This window comes from Triturus cristatus, chromosome 2_1 (genome assembly GCF_964204655.1).
Source record: "Triturus cristatus chromosome 2_1, aTriCri1.1, whole genome shotgun sequence".
In the NCBI taxonomy this organism is placed as follows: domain Eukaryota; kingdom Metazoa; phylum Chordata; class Amphibia; order Caudata; family Salamandridae; genus Triturus; species Triturus cristatus.
Window position 1 is genome coordinate 1155504787 of NC_140581.1, and position 25678 is coordinate 1155530464.

The 25678-nt window shown below is 44.3% G+C and overlaps 1 protein-coding gene across 2 annotated transcripts in view; it reads left to right on the plus strand.

Annotated features, from left to right (window-relative positions):
* Window positions 1-25678, plus strand: part of LOC146866499 (stimulated by retinoic acid gene 6 protein-like) — a 484943-nt gene that overhangs the window by 70754 nt on the left and 388511 nt on the right. The window lies entirely within an intron of this gene.

Sequence of the window (25678 nt, forward strand, 5' to 3'; positions counted from 1 at the left end):
TGCCTACACATGGTGCAAATGTACAAGTGTTTCCAGTTCCCATATATTCCCTGCAGTATGCCTGGATAAGCTGTGCCTGGTGCAGGTTTCTAGACGTACTACAGAAAATGTAATTTGACATCTCCCACAGGCTCCTACTTGACCTGTGCATAATTACACACAAGGGGATTGAAGCCTGCCCTGCATACATGGTGAAAACATTTTTGACCTTGGAGAACGCCACCAAATCTGGGGGAGATCTTCCCCCTACCCATTCCAGAAGGACAGTTATGTCCGCCCTGGACTCAAGTAAACCTCTAACATGTTCCAGGTGGACTCAGGAGTTTGTGGACATTCTGAAATTTACAAAACAAACCGCACCTTGTTCAGCCCCTTCCCCACCCCCTGCATGGGCTTTACTACTGCAGATTTCTCTGCACTCGCGAAAGAGACGGCTGCGATAGGAAACCCTGTACGCTAGCCAGGAATCCTTTTACGCCTAGCTGACCTGAATGGGCCACAGACTCAGGAAGTGGATTTAAACCAGTGATGACCTGGCAAATATTTCTTATCAATAGACTCAATTGATCTTTCATGGTAGAAATATAACTTTCAGTAGCTTTGCGTGGGATAGAATTTGATTTGTTGTATTTAAAAGACATTCGTTCTGTGTCTTGACCGCTTGTAACAAGTCAGCAAAACCAGAATGAGGATGATCAGAAACCAGACACAACCCATTAACTTATTTATTTATGTATTTATTCTACAGCCAACTATACCAACCAGTACTGGAGTTTACAAAGAATACAAGGATCCATTTTAACATACATAATGTACTTCGCTGTGGAAGAGTGGAAAGACAGAAAGGTCGCCTACTATACTTGTAATTGCTGTATGTAGAGTTGAATAGGAGTGAGAGCAGGAGAACCGTCAGGAATGGAATTGAATAAAAAGCAGCGGATGTAACTACATTTTACAATGTGGCATGGGGAGCTAATTCAATTCTGCCTTTCTTCTTTACTCTAAACAGCTAGACACTAACATCCCACGTGTAACTTGTGAATGTAACTCTTCAGAACTTTTCTGACCACCAGGATGCCATGCAAAGTTCATAGTAGTATTTTAAGGGCGTTCCAGATGTTCGCTGAAGCACTGAAGAACCTTTGCCTCACTGCTTGTGTCATTCTGGATTTTGGCGTTACCAGGTGAAGCATGTTCTTGCTCAGAGACGCTCTTGAACCTCATGATATCGTCATTAAATGCAGTAGGTAGGTCTACCTAGGTTTATTGCTTTGAAGTTCAGACAGCTGATTTTAAATTTTATCTGGCCCTCCATCGGACGCTAAGGGAATGCCCTGGGAATAGGAGAGAGGTAGATGAATGTCTTTTCCTCAGAAATCAATCAGGCGGGGTGGGCACACCACAATGATGTTGTCAAAATTAATCCTGATAATTAGAGCATAAGGGCTGTCTTCAGCTGTTCTTTAGAGTAAATGCTTTATTCTGTTTAGTGAATGTAGATGGAAATTTTGCCGATTGCACAACTGTGCTGAAGCCTTTCACTCTTACGTTTTGAGATTAGGTTTGAGTCTATTTTGTATTGGATTTGAGTGAAAACAAACTAAATTCCATTTTCTATGGGTTTATTCTCAAACTGTTTACTGGCATCCAATTTTGCAATTTCTCAAGACCAAACTGCAGGGTGATGAAAGTTTGAGAGCGCCATTATGGTGTTGCTTCTACCAGGCAAACATCTTAATCACTTCCTGATGAAGGTCAGCAGATACAATTCTTGCCCAAACATCAGTCATTCAAAATGTAGCAGGCCCTCAACTTTATACACCCTCAATTTCCTACACTCATGTTAACTGGGAACCCATCACAGTATTAGTTGGACAACAAACATAATTGGTGCGACCAAATGACCTGGCAAGTAGAGGCCAAGCTACGTGCAGCCAAAACTTAGCTGGCTGACTATGGGCAACCCCCACCACCTACATGACGGTTTCAGTCCAGATTCAGGTCCCAAACTTAAAATTTAAGTGCAGAAAATTGAAGACAATTATTTGAAAATGTTAATCTATGCACACCACACACATTCGCCTGTAAAAGAGAGGCTCCCTACTGAAATGAGTATTTGAATGCTCAGGCTGGCCACTAGCTCTTGAGGAGGCTAACCTCCCTCCCCTATCACTCACCATTTTGACTTCCTAGTTATGTTTCATATTATTTTTTTGGGGTAACACAAATAGTCCTAAAAACCTTACCCAGGCCCTCTTGGTCAAGCTGTTACACGAGAAGCAAAATCCACGTTGCATCTAAAAAACTATGATGGAGATGAGTGTGAAGATATTCTCCTGTGGCCCCCTTTTAGCAACTAGTTGAGACCATGTCAGCAGCCCTCTAAATAGGAGAAATTGAGGGTATCCCTGTGGGAGCAGTGTGACTATGTGCAAGTGCACTGAAACCTATTAGATCTCTACCTTCATGAATATTTCTATCAACATAATAGACAATGTTGCTTAAGATACCACCTCATGCAGAATGAGTGAGTACCATATTATCTGTGTCCATATTGCATTCTGCATGTATCAGTCTTGCCTGCCCCGAGTAGCCAGACCTTGAGTTGTTTGTGAGCCTAACCACGCCTGTCAAACTTGTCTCAAGTGTGACCGAAGCTTCTCACCCTTACTTTCTTTCTCCGCCTAGTTAAACTCTTTGGGGCCTATTCACAAAGGTAAATTTTCCCAAAGTGTAAATCTACTCCAACATGTATGTATAACACTTTTGAGTTATTCACCATTTCAGAGTGTAAATATACACCTAAGTGTAGACTTACATTTCTTTACCCCCACAGTTCAGGGAGTGGAGACCTCTAAGATTGAATCTACGACTCTAAAGTAACTACTAGTAACTTTTCACAAAGAAGTGCAGATCTCCACCACCAAGGTAGAGCTCTACCTGAAGAAAAGTACAGGAAAAATTAATCAAGTTTATTATATGTACTGAAAAAAACATAGGTTAAAGGTACATTATAGTTAGGTGCAAATGTCAGTTAAAACAGGCTGTTTTAAACAAGCAAAACCACTGAAATTCAACAGTTATAGTTAAGCCATGCCACTATAACTCTTGCCCTATGTGGTAATTAAAACTCACGACCCTGCCATGTACAGTTTCGTTATCAATGATGTCATTGCAAATATTGCACAATTATCAATGATGTCATAGAGCATGTCATGAGTGATGTAATGTGTGTGGTACTTAGCAATGCATGGCGAGCGCACGAGTTATAATTACCTTAGGGGACGAGTTATAGTTACTACATATAACTATGGGGAATTTCACTAGTTATGTTAGTTTAAAAAGATATGTTTTAACTGACATTCTCACCTAACTATAACGTCCCTTCAACTGTAGTTTTTTCAGGGAATTTCGAAGGTTTTTTAATCCAAAGTAAAATAATATTACAATACCTAACTATACGTGACTTTAACCGTTGCTTTTTTCAGTGAATTTCTACTTTTTTTTAACGTAAAACGCCAACCCCGCATCTCATGTGGGGTTGAAAGCAGGGCCTGGACTGTGGCCAGGCTCTGTGTACAACTCGCAGGCAGCCAACCCCATTCCATGCAAGGCATTGGCCATGCATGGCATTGGGCAAAGGGCCTGTTCTGCAGCTGGGCCCTGCGTCCCCACCGGCTGCCACCCCCCAAGCCACTCATGTCCTTCATCTGTGCTTGGTGTTGGGTTGGATGCATGGTCTGGTCGCAACTAAACATAAGGGTGCACTGCACTCCAGCTGAAAAGCTAGACCAGGAGTGCTTTAAAAATATGGAAAGCTTTCCTGGGGTCATGGATTTAACAACCAGGAAACTTACAATTGTTTCTTGTTTTTTAGTGCTGCTGGGGGACTGCTGCACTCCCTGCAGCCATCCACAACACGATTCAAATGCTTAGTGGTGCACCTACCCCTTCTAGGAGCACCACCAAGCTGAAAAAATATGTTTAAAAAGCTCTTGCAGGAAGCAGGAAATAATAAATGAGCATCTCCTGCAGCACATTTAGTATTCATTTTTTTTTTAAATGTGTGTCCCCCTACCCACCTGGGATATCAATATGTTTTTTAAATTGGGGACCACAAGGGACAAGATCCAGGCCCTCCAAGGCCCTGTGAACTCCCTTGCCGACAAGAACCCATCCTGTGTGCTGGCTGGAGCAGGCAATTCTTGTTTTTATTTTGAGAGGGGTGCTTGTTGCTCTCTTCCTCAAGACTTATCAGACCCTGGGACCCCATCTCATGGGGCTGTATTGTTTTTTGAGGGGGGCACGTGACCCCCCTCCCGAGCCTTTACAGGCCCCAGGAACCCCATCCCCAGGACATGTATTTATTTTAAGGGGAGGTTGCGCATGGTCCCGCTTGCAGAGCCTTTATGGGCCCCAGGGATCCCATCCAGTAGGGCCTAATGTGTGTGCCCCAGTGATATCCTGGCAATGAGTATATCTTTCCTTAGATCTGTGTCTAAGTATATTTATTGTTTTGTATTTCAACATTAATATATAGAGAGATTAATCTTTCAGACATATATACAAAAACATTTATAATATTTACAATCTTTACAAAAAATCAGAAATCAATAAACATATACATCTATGAAACCCTATATTTCAATTAGGATGCTTATAGGATTAATCTACTCAAGCATTCCTTTCTAATGAAGATTAAACCTATTCGAGAACTTTTGAGATCTTTTTTAATTATGATCTCTACTTTCATAAAAGTACGGTCTTATGCTCCGATGTGTATATACAGTGTAAATAATGATATATGTTTGTATTATATTGTACATATAAAATTAGTAATACAGAAATATTGAATTTGTATCTATAGGTGAAATTTGAAGAAATTATATATACATGTACCCTAGTCCTGATGAGGCCTTAAGAGTTTTGTGGCTGAAACGCGTCGACAACGACTTGGAAGACATTCAGTTGAATTATTGATTATTTTGGATTCACGTTAGCAGAGTACTTTTATGAAAGTAGAGATCATAATTAAAAAAGATCTCAAAAGTTCTCGAATAGGTTTGATCTTCATTAGAAAGGAATGCTTGAGTAGATTAATCCTATAAGCATCCTAATTGAAATATAGGGTTTCATAGATGTACATGTTTATTGATTTCTGATTTTTTGTAAGTAAAGATTGTAAATATTATAAATGTTTTTGTATATATGTCTGAAAGATTAATCTCTCTATATATTAATGTTGAAATACAAAACAATAAATATACTTAGACACAGATCTAAGGAAAGATATACTCATTGTTGGGTCGGATTTTCCATGTATGACTATTAAGAATAATGATAACATAGTTTACATTGAGGATAAAATAACTCAAGGGAGGAGATAATTAATCTTTCTCGTCACCAGAACGTAGAAATATTATTAATCCCTAGGCGTTAGTTTTTCCTTTATACTTGTTCAAGTACCCAGATGCCAAAGGGTTATTATGGGTTCCCCCCTTCTTTTCTAAAGGCCAGTGATATCCTGGGGCACCAACAAGTTACCTTTTTTAGGGGATGTGGGGGGAGCCCCAGATCCACCACAGCCCTGCCGGCAATCCTGGGTACAACGGAAATCGCCATTGCTCATGCCTGGTGGGAGAAGATATTTTTCTATGCTTCTACTGGGCCGGAGCAATCTCTGTTTCCTTGCCTGCAAGGGCATGGGTAGGGAAATAAATGTGCACTTCCACCCGTGGGAGCATTTTTGCAGTTCCCATTAGGTGAGAGTACACAGTTTCTTACCCTGCCCGATAACTTGGGGCAGAGAAACTGTGTGCTGGAAGTGGTCTCCTTAGGGCACATCTTTTGAGCTGGCTCTGGTAGATGGGGTCACTGAGGCTGTTAGTGGCTCAGGGAGGGATGCTGTGTACCTCCTCCCCTTTTGGAAATAGCAGCCTGCTGGACGGGGTTCTGTGGGCCTGAAAGGATTAGGAAGTGAGGCAGCGGGTTCCCTCCTCTTTTAAATAATTTTTGCTAAGGAGATGGGGTCCCTGGGGCTTTGCAAGCTGGTGTAGTGGGGCTGCAAGGCCCTTTCCCCTTTAATTTGAAACAGCCCCAGGAGATAGGGTCCCCAGTGCCTCCTAGAGGCTGAGGGACGGGGCCATGTGCCCTCCTCTCCTAAATATGTAATGTATAAGTATTATAGATTTGCAAATCTACCACAAATCTGTGGCAAAATTGAAAAAAAGTGTTGGGCCTTGAGGTGCCTCTCTGAGGAGGAAGGTTATCCCAACACCACCCACTTAAGACTTAAAAAGTTTTCTAAGACTCAGATTGAGTACTTAGTCCTAAGAAGGCTGTCACCACATCATTGTTGATGTGGCGGCAGCCAATCAGATCTCATCCTGGAAATCTGTTGGCTATTCGGATCGTCCGCGTGGTGAGATATCTATATTTTTTGAGGCTTCATTTCTCAAAAACTACTGAATAAATCTACATCAAATCATAACAATTACACTCTCTGGGCCAAGACCTACCTTTCTTCTAAATTTCGTGTAAATCCATTCAGCGGTTTTGTCAGTTGCTGTGTCTAATTTTCCTATGAATTTTCTTATGAAATATTAATGAGGAAACTTTCCACCCAGGGGCATCCTTTGAAAGACACATAAGAGCCTGCGCATCTTTTTCAATTTTGCCATGGATCGGTAGGTCCACCCGTGAATTTGCGGCAACATTGGATTCAAACAAATGCTTTTAACCCCTGGCGGGGTCCCTGTGGGACCCGTCCACCATACCTGGGGGGTCATGGTATTTCTACCCTGCCCCCTTTTCTTTTTTTTAAAACATTTTTTGTGGGATTAATTTACAGGTTTAAATGGCACCTCAGGAGGTAGCAGGAGCCGGCCCTGGGGGTCGGCGATCCCCAGGGCCATCCATGGCTCCACAAGGGACCACCTCCATTGTAGAATTTACCCCCGGGAAGGTGGTGGTCCCCCGGGATGGGGGTCCACGACGAACCCCCTACATTAATGAATTTCACCCCAAGGAGGTGGCAATCCCCAGGGCTGCAGGGGGGCTGTGTGGGCAAGAAACCATGTAGTTACAGATAATCAATTATCTACCTCAATTCTGGGATGCTGCTTCACCTCCTGCAGGCCCGCCATCCTTCACAGAACCATTAGTAGTGCCCCTGTCCCTCCTTGGGGCACCACAAACAAATAAAATATGTTAATTAGCTTTTGTAGGGCATTACGGGGAACTCCCTGCTTGGAAACTAGTGATTAATAATGAGATGCTGCTGGACTCTACTTTTACATCAAACAATGGCTTTGCACTGCAGTATTTCCCTTTTGTTTCATTTTTTCAGTTTTTTCAGTAGAGGTGCTCGGGTCCTACTTGGGCCACCCAAACACCCTATTTAGTGTTGGGGCTGCAAGGGAAGCCCCGAGGCCCTCTTGAACTCGCTGGCTCTCCCTGCACACTGCTCTCTATTGTCTGGGAGCCAACCTCTTGGTTTCTGCTCTCGCAGCGCAGGAGGAACTCCTTATGTGCTTCAACTTCGAGAGCAGCTGTTACCTGCGCTCCCCGCTCTTTTCACCCAGGTGGGTGGGGGTTCCAATTGTGGCCCTCCTTTGTCAGCTTATCCCTACCCTGACCCCTATATGTTATTTTAATATTTTGTTGGACTTGGGGACTAAAATGGCAGCCCAACATCTTTGTTGATGTTGTCGGTAGCCAATCAGTTGTTATGGTTTTGTCTGCCAGTTCTGCCGGAGTTCCATCCACACTAGATATCCATAACATTAGAACCATAATTTCGCAAAAAACATTGAACAGATTTACACCAAATCATAAAAAGTAGACTTTCTGGGTAAATATCTAACTTTCTCCTGAAATTCAGTGTAATTCTGTTCAGCCATTTTTGTTGTGACTTTGTCTAATTTTCCCCATAAAAAATGCATGGAGGAAAAGTTTTTTTGAACACCCCCTCCCCCACACCTTTTTTCTCAGTTCCTGCTTGACAGATCTCCCTGAAATTTTCTAGGGAAGAATTGAGGTAGGTGACATTTTTCGGGAAAGTTTTGTTAAAATTTGTGAAACTGTACCAAAGTTATTAGCAAAACAAAAAACGTTCTTCTAATGGAAACTTTGACTCATGTATAACTACTACAATGTCTACCACCATGTGTTATATATTACAACATGTTGTATAGGTCACAGTGTTGTAATGCCTCTTGGAGTAATGGCATGCGGGGTAGAGATCCGTGCCATAAAGTCTGGTATTCTGTATCAGCGCTATCTGTCACTGAACAAAAGATAAGATGCATTTTGGTGGAAAGGGCATTGTCATTTTTGACTAGGTTTTATTTTATCATCTGTAAATATGGTTTTAGGAAGATGTATATGTGCACATAGTACCTGTCACGCATCTTTGGCTTTTAAATGTCTTGTTATAATAACTGCTCTTGGTACATATATATTTATTTTTGAACTATTATGGCTTTTATTAGCCGAATAAAGAATCTTTTGACGAACTGATAGAAACAGTGGGCCACATTTCCTTCTTGGTGAATGTCGGTTGGTCTGTGATGCTAAATTATTTTTCATTTGCGCAGCTGTCCACGAATACTTTTCCTGAATCTTTGAGAAAGCAAACATATGAATCCACTAGTGTACAATGCTGATTTCCGATGTTCTCACTGTAAAATATAGAAATAAGAAATTAGGTCGGCAAACAGTGAGTGAGGATATGCACATTTGTGGGTAAATATGTGTGCATTAGCGTATGTGTATACGTGAGCATGTGTGTGGATGTATGAGAGAAAGCAAATAAGGTATAGCTGGTGGAAATAGTACCCCTTTCTAGACCACCCCATCTTTATTCCTTCCCTGTGGGTTCTATGTAGATTGTAGATATTTATACTTGCATCACATGGAATGATGCACCAGGTTTCTGTCATCCCTACAATGTCATAGTCTGCCAGCAGGACAATCATAGGCTATGCATATCCAGGCAAGATATTTTTCCAGAGATAGAGCACAATGCACATCTGCAACAAAGGATGCGGAGAAGATCAAACTAAGCAGCAGAGGCAAAGAAAAAATACAAATATGGAAACAATGTTGTAAGCGCTCGTGAAGCCTAACCTAATGATAACTCTGATATAACGCAATTTGGTGAATGCATTTCCAGAGATTGATGTTAACTATTTTATCAAAATATAAATGCAATAACAATCCTTGTATAATTTTATTTTTATTGATTTGTTATCTTAAAGAAAGATAAACGTTCCATGGGTCAGGGGAATAGCAATCCTACTTCTAGATAAATGTTTCCATTAAGTAACTTATAACTATATTTTAGATTTTTGACAATTCCATTACACACTTTATAAAATTGAAATGTTCCAACTGATCTGTTATTCTTGGTATCAGATCACTTAAATTGCATTTGCATTGATTTGTGTTATGATGGATAACAGAGTAAGGAAAGAGTTTTTGTACTTTGAAGGCTGAGATGCAGAGAGTGGCATATCTGAGAGTGTAATTAGCTAGAGTGGCTCAAAGGAGACCTCCTTCAGAAAACATTTCTAACGTACTGCCTATTTAACTCAAATCAAAGGATCTAATCCTAAATGTATTTACTGTGAGTTTTAGAATGTCTTTTGACAGTGTTCTTTAAAGGATTTTTGAGACCCGCGCAAGACATATTTTGAGGCCCCTTGTTCGGAACAACTCTGAATTTTAATACACATTTTCTGAAATCAACTTAATGCCAAACAATACTTAATTACACTTACACGTTCCGAAATTAGGTCAGATAAATACACCTGAAATATATCTTGGCCAGGGCCCCAAAAGTCCTTAAGATGACACTGGGTAGCGAAAAAAAGGGAGAGGCAGAGGTAGGCAAGATGAGGTTGAAATAGACAAAGATGAGGTCAAGAAAGAAAAATGTAACTTCCCCAGGGCCTCCCTTGACGGGGTCGCCCTGGGCAATTGCCCACTTTGCCCATGCCTTAAAATGTATCTGTCTTTTGAAAGGGCTTTGGTGCAAGTGCTCACCTGTACAGTACTTGGCCTCCTGAATGAGGCACCAGAGCACTAAGCAAAGTTTTCACTACACCTTCTCTTGCATCCAGGACTGTGGTGTAGCAAGTGTACCATGGGTCCTATTGCAAACAAGGATACAGGACCCCCATTCCTGGTTTTGTAATACAAAATAGTGACTAGTTAGAGAACAGTGGGTCTCTGGCAGCCCTGGGCCCCAATGCTACTGCTCCTGCTGCACTATTGATAGCTTTGCCCCTGTGACGACTGCGTGTCCTCTCTCCTGGCTGGGCATATGTAGGTGGACCCTGACACGACTTAAAACTGCTGTACTTGCTGCATAACTTCTGAAGTGTACAGCCAGCAACTTCACATGTGGAAGTGTGATACAGGCCAGCTCTGTCCCACCTGTGCAGCCTCTAGACAGATGATAGCTGAGCTGCGCCCCTTTAGATTTCTTCATGCCAGTGCCTGCCTAGATCCTAGTTCACTCCCAGTGAACGTAACCCAAGCCCTTTCATCCCCACCCCTCATCCTGGAAACTGAGACAGGTCACAGGTATGCACTAGTACAAAACAACCTTGCCTATATAAGTGGACTTTTAATTTACCGCAGCCAGTACAGGTCACTTGGGTCTCTTCGATGTCTGGCCTCTGGTGCCACTGCACCAGTTGCACTACTGATAGCTTCACCCCTAATGTTGGTGAGGGAAACGTGATATTACAACAGCAAACAATGATGGGTCGGATACTTGAGAAAGTCTCAGCCACTGACAATCACTCGGACTACAACACAGTCCATCATAGTTTATTTTGCCAACTTTGTCATGCCATGTGCGCGATATCATGTGCAGATCTGTCTTGGTCCTGCTCCAAGAGGAACAGTTCAGCCTGACCTAGCTGCCCATGTCCCCTGCACAGGAACACAAGCAGCCGCAGACTAACTTCTGCCTATGTGGATCATATATCAGCTAGAAGCAGCTCGGATCCCTTGCAAAGGTGACCATGGGATTTAGGACCATGGAATTTCATTAATGAGGATCGAGGGTGGGTGCCCAATAAATAATACATTTTCCCTTGTCACCGTCTGCCAAAATACCATCCACCACCCCCCCCCCTTACCCGGCCCCACCATTCTTACCTGCACGGGCCGCGGCTGGTGCCCATATATAATAGCGGGTATACTACGTGCGATTCACCCCAGCCAGATTCTGCCAGCCCCCACCCCCTTCCCCTTTGTACCAAAAAACACATTAGGCAAAGAGTTGGTCTTCACTGTGTAGTCTTTATTACACCTTCAGATACCGCAATCTTTAATTGTTGACTAACCGTCAACACTTGACCAAACTTTTATGATAAAACCAAAACCAACACACATTGTTATAAAAGAAGTAGGCTTATGAGGTATACATTTCAGCCACAGGTTCAGATTGTATTTACAATGCAGGATTTCCAGAGACACACTTGATGCGGGTTGTGCCAGTAGGCCACAACCAATTTGTACTGTCCCCATTTGGAGTAACTACCAGTCGTCCATCCCCTAGACGCTCCCACAGGGGCACTGCTTAACGCCTTGCCCCCCTCTGGGGTTCCTGCACACCAGATACCCTCTCCAAAGATGCTTACTACACGCGACGGCGTCTCGGGTAGGGCAGGAGAGTCCAGGACCACCAGCAGGTCAGTCCCCTCTCCCGCCTGCCCGGAGCCCCACATTGACTGCCCGCTCTGTTCCTGTACCAGACAGTTCCTGCCAAAAAAGAGTCCCCGCCATTTCTTTTGCCCGGGACCCCGCCACAGGACGAGGAGCTTACTGGCGCTTTCGCCCTCCTCCCACAAATGCTTGACCATCTAGCTCTAATGTAATGGCCCCTAAGATGTTCTGGATGAACAGCTCCAGCCCTGTGTTGGACATATGTACTCCATCCGCCAGGTACAACTCCATCTTTGAGACCTGTATCAAGTTATGCCTGATGGTACGTATGGGTGAGCCCGCCAATAATTTCACCACTGCCCTATTTAATTTCTTCACCGACCTGTTCATCACTATTGAGGGAGCGTTATTAGCCCAAACCTGGCGTGGAATAACCTCCGACCAGAATTTAGTTGTGTCGGTAATGCCCTCCTCACCCATGAGAACATAGAGAAGAGTGCTTCCTTAACCCCCCTTCGGCCCGCCGGCATCATGTTGTTGCCCCCTGAATGAATCACCAGGATGTCTGGAATGGGCATGCCCTTTTCCAATGTACTCTGTAACTAATGGTTGAGATCTTTCCCTCCAATCCCTATCCGGTGGTGGTCGATTCCCCATGCCCTCTGCGATCTCTCCACCCTGGACTTGCCAAAGAACTGCCCTGTTCTGCATATAAAAGAATGGCCACACCAGCATACTTGCGTCGATTGCCTCTTGACCACGGCATGGAAGTAAACATTTTGAGAAAGAGAAAAAACTGCATTAGGCCAGAGACACCTCATGCTACCGTGACCCAGAAGCTGTCTAAGCTAACTGTGGTCTCACATACCGCTCAAAACAGGATGACTTCCATCTGCCTACTCTTTTGATGGCTTCAGCTGGGAGGCCTAACGCAGCAACTGTTGTGGCCGCCCCTATGCGAAATGAATGATACGTGAACTGGGCCGTCTCTTCACCCAGCAAAATCAGGGAGTGCTTGCATACGTGCGTGAACTGAAACCTTGTCAGGGGAGTACCATCTACATGTAACAACATCCTAGCATCTCCACCCCCAGGGCGCATTTGTCTGAAGGTCTGCATCAAAGTCACGGGACAGTAAGCGGCCCCATGGACTGCCCTTAGCTGCACCCATGCTCCTATCCCTAGCGGGTCTGAATTGGATCTTCTTACTGTGACTCGCAGCATGTCCTCTGAAACTATCGTATCCTCCAGGCTAAGTCCTCCCTCTCTATCTGCCTTTGAGGCCGGTATGAGTTCGGAAATTCGGAATGCCCAAAAGAATGTCAGGGAATATGCTAGCCTCAGCAATTGCGTCTCATAAGTGGATATGCAAACTTGAGGTAATATCCCCAAAATCCTTGCTAGTCCACTGGCGTCTATAGGTCTCCTACCATCTTTTACCCCCGGGGCCAAGCGTTCCCAGCCCTTCAAAGCCCATCGTACCCTCGGGTCCTTGGTAGGGTCTGACAACCCCTCCAACTCTGCAAAGAAGGCAATTGCTGAACTGTCTCCTAACAAATGATAATGACTTCCTGTTCTCCTTCTGCTGGACTATGAAGAACAGCACCCCCTGTGGCGTGAATTTCTCTGTCCTCCCTGCTCTCTTCATGACCTCAAAGTATAACCACCATGCACTCTCATACATACTCTTAGTCTTGGGAGCAAAGGAAGCCGCTATAAGATCGGGGGCAATGGGGCATCAAGCTTCCATAGTTCCTCCGGAAAGATCACCATCTGGTTGTTCGCTTGCAGCAATCGAGCTCTGAATTCTGTTAACTTAGAATGAGACAGGGTATCAGCTACTGCGCTGTCTACCCCTGGCACATGCTTGTCAAAAAAATACACATTGTGCTTGAGGCATTCCCGAATAAGTTCCTTAAGCAATCAAAGTACCCATGGGCGTTTTGCCCTCTGATTATTCACCACCAACACTGCAGACATACTGTCAGACCAGAACACGATGCGCTTATTTTTTAGGAGGGTGCCCCAGAGATGTATTGCTACAATGATAGGAAACAGCTCTAGAAATGTTATATTGCGGGTCAATCCTGTCTTGACGCACTCCTTCGGCCAGTGCCTCATGCACCACCTCGAGCCTAGCACTGCCCCAAACCCTACGCTGCCTGCTGCATCCATGTAAAGCTCTAACTCAGCATTCGCTTGCTCCGGTTGCTGCCAAAGCATCGAGTCATTGAACCCCACCAAAAACTCCTTCCACATGCTCAAGTCGTCTATCACCTCTGCGGAAAGCCTGGTGTGGTGATGTTTTCCTGCAAGCCAGACATTGCCCTGGCAATGCTCCTTGAGAATGCCCTGCTCATGGGTATCAACCGGAGGGTGAAATTCAATTGTCCCACCAAGACCTGTAACTGGTGCAAGGTAACCTTGCGTGCCGCTAAGCACTCGTCAATGGAGGCTTCAAATGCTCTTACTTTCTCCTGTGGGAGCCTGCACCCCCTGCTCTGGTGTCTATTTCGATGCCCAAGAAGGTTAGGCAAGTTGCTGGGCCCTCAGTTTTTTCCTCCGCCAGTGGTACCTCCAATGCCTCCGCTAACCGTTGGAAGCCCAGCAGGGCCTTCCCACAAGCCAGCGAGCCAGGAGGGCCCAAAAATAGGAAGTCGTCTAAATAATGTACCACACCTCGTGATGACAGCAGATCTTGTACCGCCCATTCCAGAAAGCGGCTGAATGTTTCAAACACCGCACACGCGATGGAACACCCCATTGGCATACACAGGTCCATAAAGAAACTCCCCTCAAGCGTAAAACCTAGCAACCTAGTATCCTCCGGATGCACTGGCAAGAGGCGAAAGGCGGCTTCTATAACGGATTTGGTCATCAGCGCGCCCTCTCGTAGTCTCTGTAGTTTATGAATTGCCGTATCGAATGTGGTGTAATGCACTGTGCACAGTTCCGGATCTAACCTGTCATTGACTGACGGCCCAGACGGACATGATAGGTTATGTATCAGGCGGTATTTCCCAGCCTCCTTTTTAGGTACCAAACCCAGTGGTGAACAAACCAAGTCTTGTCTTGGCGCTTGCTGAAAAGGGCCAGCCACCCTCCCTAGTGCTACCTCCTTCATGATTTTCTCCCTAGCCACCTCTGGGTTGCGCAAGACTGAGAGCTGATTGCGTGGGGGAACTGTGGAAGGCGGAGCGTTAGATGGAATCTGAAAGCCAAATTTGAAACCCTGATATAACAGAGGAGCCTCTTGCCTCTTTTCGTATTTATTGAGGAGGTTGACCAGGACATGCAGGCGTATGGGCGTGGGTAGGTTATCATGATGACTGAGGATGGCGGCCCCTGTTCTATGCGTGGGAGGGGGTATGCTGTTCTTTAGGTTTTCCCACCTTCTTGAAGCACTTGCTCTCTGGTTGACCTTGGATTCCACAGAAGGAACATACATGCTTGAATTTGCATGTAGATCCCCTACTGCAGTGGTCCCCAAACTTTTGTATCCTGAGGACCCCCATTGAGTCACCACTGGAAGCGTGGAAGGCCCCCTTCCATGCAATGCTTAGCGTGAAAGCGGTGGGCAGTGGGTGTTGCGGTGGGCGTTGCACCGCAACACCTATTGATTTTGATGCCGCCCCCTATTTACAAGGGCAGTGTAAATAGGAGGCGGCATCAAAATTAAGACCAGGGAAAACCAGGTCTTCACTTGGCTAAACAAGGAGAAACACTTTATTTCTCCTCGTTTTGCTTCTTCCATGTGTGCTGCCTCGTGCAAAACGCGTCGGATTGTTTATGTTCAGGAAGGTAATCCTTCCTGCACATAACAATCTTTTTTTTTTTAATTGCATTTTGTATCTTCTATGTGTGCTGCATTAAGCAGCACACATAGTAGTGACAAAACTGCATTTCAAGATTGTTTATGTGGAAGAAGGGGGACCTTCCTGTACATAAACAATCTTCCCCTGCATGCAGACACCCTTGCACTAAGGGTGCCTGCATTGCCGCTACACTGCTAAGTGTAGCGCCAGCTCGGGAGGAAATGCAGGGCTGCACCATATTCTTGTAAATATGGTACAGTCCTGCGTTTCTGAAGTTGCGGAGCGTGTCGTTAAGCCAAGGAGGCCAACGACACGCTCCGCCACTTCTGTTGTGAATATCCCCCTTAATATTTTATATTGAAAGAATTTGCAAAAAACTAAGGGGCAGATTTATGTTGCACTTGCGGCACTTTTGCGCCGCCGTTGCGTCACTTTTGTGACGCAGCAGCGGCGCAAATCCTGCGCCATGGTGCGGGGCATTTACAAACGTGACGCATCTCCCAGATGCGTCACGTTGTAAAGCCCTGCGCCACATGTAGGCGTTCCAGGGCAGGTGGGGGCGTTCCGGCGCAGGAACGCCTCCTAAAAGTGGCTGAGTGAAATCTACAAGATTTCACTCAGTCACTTTTAGGCCCATGCTGCGTCAAAACCCTGCGCCTGCTTGAAGCAGGCGTAAGGATTGACGCAGCATTGTACAGATAGGGCCCCCCAGATCATTGCTGGAGCTGCGTCGCGCTTGCGACGCAACTCCAGCAATGCGCCACTTTTCGGCACAGATGCGTCACGCATCTGTGCCGTTTTTGCCCCATGGTGCGCCGCATTATAAATGCGGCGCATCCATGGTGGCGCAGCTGTGGCGCATAATAACTGGCGCATCCCTGCTGATATGCAGGGATGCGCCAGTCGTCATAAATCTGCCCCTAAACATTTTAATGGGAAGGTTGGTGCTGCATCTCTGTGACTAACTCTTAAATGGTTGGTTTTATTTCGCAGTACGAGTCTCCTGCTCCTGCCAGGGCCAGACTGGAAACCCAAAGCGGCCCTGGCAAATGTTTTCAGACCAGTCCCCATACGGTGCACACCAAGTGCAGTGTGTGAGCCTGAGTACTACAAAGGGGGCTTTGAGAGGCTATCACCCCAAGAGATTTAGGAAACAATGGTGCACTCTAAAACACATTTATCATTATATATTAAATTGTATTAGCTTTTAATGAATAGTAAATGAAGACCTTACTATGCACCAGGATACGACAATCTTTGTTGAGGTTCTTCAATGGTTCCCTTATTATTACCCTCCAACAGTGACTCTCATCTCTCCATAGCCCCGGTTGTCACACGTATTTCATTTTTTTCATAGCATCTCTCGTACCATTGTAGGATGTCAGAGCACTTTTCATCACACACATATAGAGACAATGAATCATACATGTAAATCAGTGTATATTAAATGTTGCATAAGGCAAAGGGGACTACAAGGTGTAGGATTCACGTCATTCATACTGGTAGGCATTTTTAAAGAGTGCTTGGTCTGGAGAAGCACAAACTTGGGATTCAGAACATAACACAGTGGTTAGCATTGACTTGAACAATAAAAATGTATTTCCACCCAAAAAAAACTTTTTAGCAGTATCAGGATAATGAAAGACTGGGGAAAACATAAGATACTAACTTCTACCATGCAGTTTGCCAGAGCTCTTTGATGAAAGTTTATAGGTCACTGTGCTAGATTACGGTTGTCACTTATGAACTGCACAGGAACAAAAGAATCTTTGTGACAAAAGCAGTAACCCACTCACCTATGCACATAAAATACAGTTTTTTTACAGTGCATGGTAGCATGTCAACCCTCTGTGCTACATTAGATAACTGAAAGCTGCCACTGGACAAAACTCTCATCTCTCTCCAGCAGGTACATTAGTTACTGGTATTATCTTGAAACGTTTATTGTTGCTCGAAAACTGCTCATTATAGAGGGAGCTTTGCAGTGCTTTTAAAAAATGCTGCCTGCTGACCCCCTGGGAACGTGACACGGACCCCTGGGGGTCCGCGGACCACAGTTTGGGAAACAATGCCCTACTGCATTCATTTGTATCAAACTGCCAGCAAGCTTGTTTCTTTTCCCCTGCCCCTTTGTCCTACACGAAAGGAGTGAACTGTCTTGTTAACTGGTGGCGCCGAGTAGAATTCAGCATGCCATATGTTGATCTCTCTAGGATCCCATGCCATCTCTGGCCTTACTGCCTTCATTTGCCTAAATTTTTTGTCTTATTGCATCCAGGCCATGCCTGGGAATTCTGACGCTGCGCCGTGAATCATTGCCATGTAGCTAAATATCTGGGCTGCCACTGCCGGGAACTTCTCTACCATGATTGCTGCATAAATGGCAAACCCAGTACCCCAATTCTTGATAGACCATTCCACCCACACTTTCTTCTGCTTGAATTCATCCTCCTTACCAGCCCTGTTCTTCCCTGGGACCAGGCCCGCATTAATCAGGTCAAAACCATCAATAAATTCCCCCTGAAAAATTCTGGGGCTAATGCGGGCGATGCAGAACCATAGAGCACCGGGCTCTGTGACAGAGGGACCTGCACCGATACCACCGCCACCGGTGCCGCTGGGGGTACTGTTGGGAGTATCCCCGGCCCTGCAACACCCAGCTCATTGGTTGGCCCCAGCGAAGTAGCGGCGACCACCATGGGAGATTGTGCCACCCCCCCGATTGCACCCATACTTGTGCTACCCCGCTGCCTTGATGCGCTACTAAAGGTGCAGGAGCTTGCGCGATAAGTGGGGGTGCTGCAGCTAACCCCCCGTGCTGCTGAGGCTTGGAGTGCACTTGCTGCTACTGGAATTGGCATTATAGGGAGTGTAGCGTATTGGGTGTATTACTTTGTGGATGCTCTCTTATTGGGAGCGGCTCTACGTTCGACTGACCCTTCTGCGCTGCTGCGCCAGAAGCCTGATTATTGTCTATGGTGAACACAGGCTGGCCCGCCGCCACCGCCTCACCTCTGGTGCTTGCTTGCGACCTGTTTGACCGTTTCCTGATGCGCTCCCCTATAACGTTCCGGAGTTCGTCTCGTGTGTTTGGGTAATGAGGCCTCCTGCTGTGGGTTCGCTCTGGCCCCATGCGATAATGTCCGCAGTGCCCACTGGATGCCTCCTTTCTTTGCGACCTCCCACAGTGCCGACAGCGATCGAAATTTCTCCACGGTGGCTAGGGCCTCCTTGCCGCCTCGCGCACGTTTTGGTGGCATCTTGCTTAACTAAAGCCCACCTCTGCACCAATTCACTAAAGAAAGCAAAAAAGAATGAAATGCTTGCTCACAATTCACTCAAATTACCCCAGGGCACCGGAAATTATCACTATCCCACTGCCCAGTGCCTCATCTAGATTGGTATCCCCTGTTGGCCCGCCAAACCATGCTTTACATCCCCCCGAGGTGCTCAGCCTACTCACAAGTCGAGCGCCCCAGGTTGCCATGCCTATTTAGATGTACTGTTTACTTCCCGGGTCCATGCACTACCGGTTAGGCCCACTCCTCCCATCATGTGCTACCCATGCAATCATGCCCCCATGCGTGACCCCATGCTCTGCTGGTTTGTTTATCCATACCGCAAATTTGCATGCTGATTGTTGCCTCCTGTTCCGGAATACTCACACCCACTTTATTGTTAATATGCATCTCACGCTTAACTATGATTATGGATGCGATTTGGAAAGAAAGTGTCATAGCCTATGATTTTAAACTCAGCGACCCCCACCATTGTACCACCCGGGATTGAACTCATAACCTTTATGGTGAGAGGCAGAAACCTTAACCACTAGGCCACTGTGACTCGTGATCTCGCAGAAGGTATAGAGCACTGCGGGATCGAACCTATGGTTGCTAACATGAAAAAACCCCATCCTCAAGCTAGATGTGCCCGGACTTGTGCTCATCAATAATCAACTCCGGGATTCCTAACTCCGGGTGATTCACCCCGCCCACCCTCAACCGCTGCTGCAATTCTTATCGCGGTTGAAGATTAACACCGAGATTTGCCAAAAAAGTGCCATTGCCTATATTTAAATCTCAGTGACTACCCCTCTTGCACAACAGGAATTGAACTCATAAACTTCTTATTCTTACCGCAGCCGACACCTCGCATCGGTCACGCCGGTCCTGCTCCACCGGGCATTCAATCAATCAATCAATCAATCATATCACTTGTAAAGCGCACTACTAACCCGTGAGGGTCTCAAGGCGCTGGGGGTGGGGGGGTGCTGCTACTGCTCGAAGAGCCTGGTCTTGAGGAGTCTTCTGAAGGTCACTAGGTCTTGGGTCTGCCATAGGTGGGTGGGGAGGGTGTTCCAGGTCTTGGCGGCATTCAATCACATTCCCTATTTCACCCGGAGGCTCCGGCCCCCTGAGCATTGCAGAAGGCCTTGAACCCGGCAACAGGTTACTTTTAACTTTTTGAAATTTAAAATGCATTATTTTCCACCTCTGTTGACCACCCACGGGCACCATAACTATCTTACGCAATACAGATTTATAAAACCCTCGTCTAACTACGCTGTGAGGCCCTCACCTGGACTGATGCCGCACGCCAGCTGGTAACACGTTGCTGGTCCGTTCCGTTGGCATCCCCTGGCGAGGAAAAAAGAGGGATTTCCCCTCTCGGCCTCCTACTTTTATCACCTTTTTTAGGAGGGTCGCCTGCCGCGCACCTTGATGACGCACTTTGAATGCCCCCTATGCTTCCGGCGACGCCCCCTCCCTCTTTCTTAACCGGAAAACTTATCCTGGCTCACGAACGGGGAGGCCTCTAATGGCTCCACGCCCTTAGGTGCGGTTGGCGCCTAACAACAGGTTTACAGTGCGTTCTAAACCTCACAGAGGTTTAAATTAATGACATGAACAACATCAGTGAAAATGCTTAGCTACTGATATTTAGCATTTAAACAATTTATTTAGCTTTAAATCCCATTGAGGCGTATAAAGAAAGGGAGTAGCTGATTTATGACTACAGATGCAGTAAGAGCCATCTACAGAGGACAAGCGCATCCTTAATGCAGCCTTTTTGATTTGTTTCCGTAAATAGAACCACTGTTATCTTTTGTTTTGTGTCTCTTGTTGGCTCTTCGGCTCTCTTTGAGAACATATTTTGTATAACTTTGTAATCAACTCCAGTGACGCAGAAGACACAGGAAAAAAGCTTCTCCAGTTGTCAGAATTTTGATTTGTGAGTTTAAATAAATCTCACTGTTTATGTCTGAAGGCAGGACTTGATTAGTTACGAAAAAACAAAAGCTGCGTCCAAAGGTTTTTCGTAGGAGCCCGACACTGCCAAATGCCATGGCTTCCAAACGCCAAGCTGCCTAGTTTTCAATTCCCTTGTGCCTCTTTCTACCCCCCACCCTACAATAATTTATGTCTGTTTATCTCACTCTTGCTTGTTTATTTCCATCCCTGCTTTCTGTCTTTGCCTCTATTTCTATATGTTTCTCTTCCTACTTCCATCTCTTTTCTGCTTTTTTTGCTCTTGCTTTGGATCAAAGTCTGAAGATGATAAATTAGTTCCAGTCACCAAAAATCAGTGCTGTGATCACCACCAGCAAGCACCGGCACAAAATAAGCAGTGAATGGAGGGTAGTGTTATCACAGTCTCCCTTAAGTACTGTTCCACCAACCCTAGCAATAATACCAACATAAGCCATTCTGGACTAATGCACTGTCACTGTGCAGTGTTTGTGCCCCATCATTTGCAGAATAATCTTCAGAGTTACCTGATATTGTTATTTTATTTCTAGGCAGCCTTTTGCAGTCATAGAGATGGGGTTGGCAGTCACACCTCTGGAAAACAAGGAAAGTTGCAGTGTTATTTTATAGTATGCCTTTCACATTTGTGAATCCTAAAAACAAGCAAATCCTCAGGCTGGCACTTTTACGCAGGCGGGACTAGGTACTGTTTGTGAATTGGCCCTGTGGTTACAAGATCAGACAGTTAACAGATGGACAACAAGGTGTGAATTGGAACCAGGGCCGGACTGGCCGCAGCGGGCACTGGGCATTTCCCTGGTGGGCCACCAGGGTGGGGTCCAGTTTTGAACCCTGGGAGGCCGTTTTTGTTACAAGGGGCACCACACAAATGCTGCCACTGTAAAGTATTCGATCTCTGGATCATTGTTTTCCCTTTGTTTCCGAATAATAGAGAATAGATGGTAGGTATAGTGTAATTTGGCAAGCACGTCATTTTTTTCTGGCATGTTGTGTATTTGTATGGATTGTTTTTGTAGGATAAAAAGTGCACTTATTCTTAATTGTTATATTTATATGAGACCATAATCTAGCACAAATGTATTCATATGGGCGTGATTTCATCTTTTTATTTGTGGTAATTGTTAACAGTGAAGTGAGTATTTATCTTGTGTAGGAGGGGTTCAGCCAAACTCTTGCTTGCGTTGTTGGTCCTATGAAATGAAAGGAGACAGACATGTTGTGTTGTGTGAAACTTGCCTCCACATCACATTGACCAGAGCCCAACTTTATAAAGGGATTTCATAATAGAAAGAGTAGTTTTATCGGAGGGCTTCCCATGGTCAAATTACATTTTTATTAAATTTTTGTCCCTGCTACAACACAGGCACACAGAGAAAGACAGCTAAAGTGTGTTATGTTCAATCCTGAAGCTCGAAGATCAATACAGGGCAGAGGGCACCTCTTTATAGACCCTACAGAGGCTTGGAAAGTTGTAGAGTTTTGTCCTCAGTCCGGAAGCATCTGGGAAGCTCATTCACAGCCAGCAGCAGGGAGAACATGATTAAAGAGATACAGCTAAGAAGTCTCGTTGCTTCATAGCAAGAGTAGGGGCAATATGAAATATACAAATAATTCCAGATGATTTCTTTGAGAGTAAATGTATGTGATGTGCCTTGTATACAGTGCCTGAGAAGCAGCAGCTGTGTACTTGAAAAGTATGCTCATCCTTTTGCACATGTGGAGCGGAGCACCACAACCTGTAAGCGGTAACTGGAGCACCTTTCCTCTTGCCTTCTTTCTCTTTGTTGTGACAGGCACTTACCTACAAGGACACGATGGTCCTTGGGGTATGACTCAAGAAGAGTCGTCGTACCCATGTGAAATCAGCCACTTGCTCGCGTTGAGTCACTCAACGCGAGCAAGTGGCTAATTTCACGTGGGTTGTGCATTCGATCAGTCATGGCTGTGGGTTTCCTAAGGAGCATTTGCTTGGAAGCCTCGGGCCATGTTTCCTAAAAGCAGTTTGAATTAATGTCATCTTAAACAATTCTCTGGATGAAAATGGTGACATTGCCATACAGGCTTCTGTAGCCAACGCCATCATAATATTGCTCTATAGACATAGACATCGATGGTTGTGGTGGGGCTTGGCACAACAATTGTGCAGTTGTGGTGCACGAATAAGATAGTCCAATGAGTCAAAAAATTCTTTAAACTAAATGTCCACTTTAATTTTCATTTAAATTTTGTAGGTAAAAAGATTGGTCAGCCAACGCGTTTCATTCCCTCAAGGGGAACTTCATCAGGGCTGTAACATGATAAGACAACATAAATATTACAAATAAATCATAAAACACAGGACTTACAACATGAACAGATGACCATATAGTATGAGAATCATACAAACAAAACAAATTTTCAACAACATTTAAAAGTGCCCATGAAATTACACAAATCGACATCGGACACATTTACATCACGATAAAAACATATGTACAAACAAAAAGTGCACATGCCAGCTCTACTATTAAAAATATTCCTTATGGGGAGATGGTACGTGTCAGACGTAATTGCAGTGAGGAATCTAACTTTAACACAAATCTCCAACAAGTTAAGAAAAGGTTTTTGTCCAGGGGATACAAAAAAGAGATTGTGGAAAAGGCAGAAAAAAGAGCACGTGTACTAACTAGGGAGACCACCTTAATATCAACAAAAAAACAGAACAGGAGTACAAACAAGAATAGTGACAATAACATCAGGTTCGTGACCCAGTACACCTCACATAGCAGTGCTATTTTTAAGCTGCTGAAGAAACATTGGAATCTCCTATGTGAGATACCCGGTCTACAGAAAGTGGTTCACATAAATCCATCAATCACATATAGGCGCGGGAAAACTCTAAGAAATGATTTATGCCCGAGTTACATTAGAAAAAGTAATAACAATCAATTAACATGGCTACCATCCAAACCAAAAGGTTTCTTTACCTGTACAATGTGTAACATTTGTGAACTGGGGATCAATAGAATTAAGAACTTTTCATACAATGGCTCCCGAAACTATAACATCTACAATTTCATCAATTGCAATACTATGTTCGTTGTCTACGTGATTGGATGCCCTTGTGGAACCATTTACGTAGGCAGTACTAAACGTAGCTTAAAGATCAGAATTCAAGAACATAGGAGGGCTATACTCAAACGTGACTCCAGATATCCTATGATGGAACATTTTGTTAATAAGCATGAGGGTCTTGCCAATTTCTGGTTCCATGCTATTGAACATGTGGAAAGTGCAGAAAGAGGAGGTGATCGTGAACTGCAGCTTAGGCAATGTGAGGCAAAATGGATTTGCAGATTACGTAGTGCTATTCAAGGATTTAACAGTGACAATGAAATGCACTACTTTCTTGAAAATGATTAAAGTACGGAAACGAATGGTCAGGAACTTTTGTGATCCTCAGTAATGGTGTAAAATAGGATATTTGTTTATCAGAAATTGGCACAATTATAGATGGATGTGACCAAATCGGTGGCTATAACCCTCCCCAGTGACTTATTTTCTTTTCCATCATACCTTCTATTTCTGTTTCTTTATATACACGTGGTGATTGACTATGATACATGGGGTACATATTTTAACATCTGTTCCTAACTCATACCCCTAGCACTCCCTCACACCTTGTCTGGTCCCATTGTGTATGACAAGGGTCTGGATTCCTTTTCTTGTTTATCCGTTTAGGGTCTACTTTTATTATTTATTTTTTATGTATTTTTTGTTGATTTTACATGCAAAAAGAAGTTGTGAAGCTACATTCCCATCATTCATGCTTGATGGGATATGATTAACTACCCATGCGCTTACACATCTGAACCCCCCTCATGGTCACTCGTAACATCTGTTACTTGGATATTACATGCTAAGCACTATTGGGGTTGATTTAAATCTACTTGTGCAGATTTCTCTGTTCTGTTAACGTTCCATGCTCTCTTCCCCTCTTATTGCTACTTAGCCTAGTTAATTTTCTTGTTGAGCATGATACTCCAATCTTAGATATCCGTTTTTGCCTTGTTATAGTCAGATTTTTATGATTTTGTATATTGATTGTTAAATGTCTGTTTATCCATTGAAATTGACCAGGATTTTCCTGGAGACATTTTTTCTATCCCAATGCATTGAGCTGCATCCAGCATGGGTGGTACTTTCAATCTCCTATGTGTATATAAAACGTTATGCACTATTTCTGTCAGAATTTTACCTGACATGCTCACAGGTCTTCACTATGACAAGCAATTACCCGTAGAATGTCTGTTTCAAGATGGCGACCGTTTTTTCATTGCACCGATGACTAACACTTCTGCCCCCCCCCCCATTGTTTCCCTTTCCAAATAGAACATCAGTGTCTTTCATGTACCCTATTTTTCTTTCTTCTTACATGACATGGATTAAGAAACTCTATTATACATAGGATGTATACTTTTGAATCATTGCGGGTTATATGTATCTACTAACTTTGTTCGGAACATATTGCCCATTCCAAAATGGCGCTTCGTTTTTTTTATATGCAAACGAACATCTCTGCTCTTCTCCCCTGTTTTTAAGATGAATCACGACTAATATGATATTATTTTGCAATATTGTGTTTTCGATTTTGATTAAATAGAGTGACATACCGCTAGTACCGTACGTTTTTACAACTATCCACAGACTTCTAAACGTTCGGAACAGATTGCCCATTCCAAAATGGCGCTTCGTTTTTTTATATATGCATACGTACATCCCTGCTCTTTTCCCCTGTTTTTAAGATGAATCACGACTAATATGATATTATTTTGTAATATTGCGTTTTCGATTTTGATTAAATGGAGTAACGTACCATTAATACCGTACGTTTTCACAACTATCCACATACTTCTAAAATTTCGGAAGACA